General features: G+C 30.4%; 1 non-coding gene across 1 annotated transcript; it reads right to left on the bottom strand.

Annotated features, from left to right (window-relative positions):
- Positions 1-508: 508 nt before the first annotated feature.
- Positions 509-592, bottom strand: Trnal-cag. The gene has a single exon. It is a non-coding gene; the product is annotated as a tRNA-Leu (tRNA).
- Between the last annotated feature and the right edge of the window lie 2,698 nt (positions 593-3,290).

The following is a 3,290-nucleotide window of genomic DNA, read 5'->3' as shown; positions in this document are numbered from 1 at the left end:
TTGACTATAAGAAAAGTATTTTATTTTTGTTTATAAGAAGTTAATTTTTTTTTGTTTAATGTTATTGCTAATAAAAGAAAATTGATTTATATGTATCATTTTAATCGCACGTACGGAAATACCCCACAGCGTACGAAGGTAAATATGGGTTTGTTTTTATTTGTTGTTTGGATGATCTTGTTTAAATCATAATTATGGGTTAAAAATCAGAAGAAATCATCTGTAATTTTATTAGACTATAAGTTTAAGCTGTCAGGTGAATGATTCATGAAATAATAAAAATTATAAAAACCGTAGAAACGTGAAAACCGTAGTATGGGGCTTAAACGGATATAATATATAACAAGCACAGCTACAAAATATAACAAGCATCTGTTACAGATGTTAACTTTATGGTATATGTGGAAATTTAAGCTTTAAAACTAAAGATTAGACTTAACGTATCAGAGTTACAAAAAAATTAATTGATTTCATGGGCCTTCTAAGGAGAATACAACAAAACCTTATATGTCAGAAGTGGGATTCGAACCCACGCCCACAGAAGTGGACTGCGACCTGAACGCAGCGCCTTAGACCGCTCGGCCATCCTGACTTACAAGTCTTATATGAATTTTATCTTCTATATGAGATCTATAAATAAATAATTTATCAGAATTAAAAACTACATATTAAACTAACGATGAAGAATAAAAAGACCTAAATAAAACAGTTGCGTTTTCTACAACCAGTATTAGATAATCTTAAAAAGTAAACTATATTTCCTAACTAAACTAAGTAAGTTTAATCATGTTTTATGAACTTGAATTTACAGAAGATATTTAAAATAAAACTAGTAGTAAAGAATTATTTTAATTGTCTTGCTAGCACTTACCACAGTTTACATTGTCTCATACGCATAGCTAGATGTCACTCTACACATTTAAATAATGTATAGTGAAAGTATAAACCGATCGTAGCGGTTGTTGACCGTCAAAATATTTACGTATTATGTAACTAGTGTAATATTAATCTTAAACTTTTACAAGATACGATAAGATTTTTTTATCCTATTATATCTGTAAATAAAACTTCTTTAACGGATATAAAGCGATTTTATTACATTATCTATTTAACTTAATTTTAATAGGTAGTTCTTGAGAAAACCAAATACAATAATATATTACAATTAAACACCTTCAGCAAGCTGTAAGAAATATCAAGATACCACTGGTTTTTTAATTCTGTGATTTGTGTATATATAGTAAAAGCGTTTTACAATATTCTGTTTCTTGTAGCGTAAATGAAACTCCCACTTGTAAGTAGTAGATATTAAATGATGAACTGAGTCTCATATAGTAATATATCATATCAGTACCTATTTAATATTTTTTTATTAAAGTACATAATTTTACAAAAATATTTTGGCCGTACGTAGTAAACTGTCCGCGAGCGGGAGTGAGGCCTTATAGTACAGAATCCCAGCGCTCCATTCTGCATCTATATATTGTTTATGAAATGAGTGTAGTGTTACCAGTGTAGTGTTAGTGTAATCCAGGTTGCCAAAAACAAAATAGCCGCAATTACCTGTAAAACAATGTTGTATAATCATCATCAAATTGCAACTGCATATATGGTTTTTTAATCAATATTACCTCATTTTGAAGGATAATGATATGAAAAAAATAGTTGCCAGTCAGCCGCAACGTTAGGGTTGCAAGGTGTAAATAGTTAACAGGGATCTTAGTCCGTTATAGTTAATAAGCTAAATCATTTATATCACCCAAACTTTAAAAAAAAATGTACTTATTATTATATGTATTGAAACATAATTGTGGTCACTTTCGTACTATATTGTTTAAATACATACTATTCACGGCTTCTTAATTCTTAAAGTTCAAGGGTAAATCAGATTTATTAGGAAATGATTATAGCTATTAAAGTATCCGAGATCGATTTATTGATATTAAAAAAATATTATATGAATTCAATAGGCTTATATTAGAAACGGTGTTTATGAATAAGATTGGTCTTAAAATAAGTTTTTGAATTATTAATTAGTCATGAGATTCAGTTGCGCCAGAAACTGATCATATTACTCAGTATTAGCATAACAATTGACATTATGGTTGCTTTTAGAAAGTCAAAATTATGAGCCCATGTAAGTAAAACTAATTTGCGCCGTAAAGGCGGACATGGCCTACCCATCACCAAGATCTATTTTTGACGTTAGTTCTGATCGTATAACGTATCTAACTATATATTTCCGACCCAATTAAACTTTATGTTATTCAAGACAAGAATAATTTTTAGAGCTAATTTTTAACCGGTCATTCAGTGTATGAGCGATTATCACTTATATTAGCATCACACGAGTCAAAAGGACGTCTATTCCCAGGGTTTTTGCGCGTACATATATCTATAGTCTTTAACGTAATGACGACCTTATAAACAATCTGCAAAATATGTGGTTAAAACGGTTCCATATAAACGCTGTTTAAACATCAAATTAGATACTTTATTTGTGGGCATTATAAAACTAATTTCCTATAATACAGAAAGCACTCATATTATGTAGGTCAAGTGTAGCAGGCTCACATGTAAGGTTATATGAGTTAATGTGACAGGACTGGTTCGTTTTTTGCAACTAGTTAATTGTTCGTAAGGCTGCACAACAAAGTGTTAATAAAATCGCATTAAGCTACTGCAATGTGGAATGAAAAAGTAAAATTAAAAAATAAAATCTTGAAGAAGGGTACGCTTAGTATTACAGTACTACAACAGCAACGAGAGGTAAAATGTTATACAGGGAAAGTAAAATAATCCTATAAGTACATTTTTATGTTATGTTGACACACAAATCATAAACCGTAGGTTTTAGTTTCAATTCTGATACAATAACTATTTCAGTTTAGGTTTGAGAAAATTAGCAAGTAACTCTAACATTAGAGATTTCAGGCATGTTTGCCTAAATAATTTATATATAAATTAGCGACATTTCGCTAATAGCTAACAATAAAATTATTTTATTATTTGTAGCAGTCATAGGTGACCGCTAGCGCTAATGCCTGCCAGTAATAAAAAAGTTACAAATATTAAAGATACTGAGAGGTCACCTGATCCTGAGGTCGAAACGAGGCACTTGCTGCGACCTCGGCTGTAGCCCGCGGGCGTATGTGATAAATCGTTTATGGAAAAATTCTTAAATGTAAACTATTTAATTATTAAATGTACTTTCAGCTGGCTTATTATTTTTTTTGCACTGTGACAACCTCCATTTCGGGTTCGTCAGCTGATTGAATAATAGTTATACA

The sequence above is a fragment of the Pieris brassicae genome, chromosome 6 (genome assembly GCF_905147105.1).
Source record: "Pieris brassicae chromosome 6, ilPieBrab1.1, whole genome shotgun sequence".
Lineage (NCBI taxonomy): Eukaryota > Metazoa > Arthropoda > Insecta > Lepidoptera > Pieridae > Pieris > Pieris brassicae.
Note: the sequence above shows the minus strand (reverse complement) of the source record. Positions and strands in the feature narration are given on the sequence as shown.